Raw genomic sequence first — 347 nt, forward strand, 5'->3', positions numbered from 1 at the left:
CTGTTTTGAGTGGGGCAGAGGCCTGGAAAGGTGTAAGCCAAATTAAGGCAATGCCATTTAATGGGATCAGCTCCAAATGAAACTGAGATGCAACCTAGGCAAAGCTAAGCTGTTTTAGGCCCTGTCGAATTCCGTGGGGAAATCAAGCGTGTGTTTAACTCTCTCTCACTGAAAGCAGTGGGAGTTTTAAATTTCACTTTCCTGCACTGCACTATCTTTAGGGTTGCCAGCTCCAGGTTGGGAAATACCTGGAGATCTGGGGTGGTGGAGGCTGAAGACGTGTTTTGGGCAGGAGAGGGACTTCAGGGTCACAGAGTCCACCTTCCAAAGCCACCGTTTTCTCCAGG

Source organism: Gekko japonicus, unplaced genomic scaffold (genome assembly GCF_001447785.1).
Source record: "Gekko japonicus isolate JY-2015 unplaced genomic scaffold, Gekko_japonicus_V1.1 scaffold2211, whole genome shotgun sequence".
NCBI lineage: Eukaryota > Metazoa > Chordata > Lepidosauria > Squamata > Gekkonidae > Gekko > Gekko japonicus.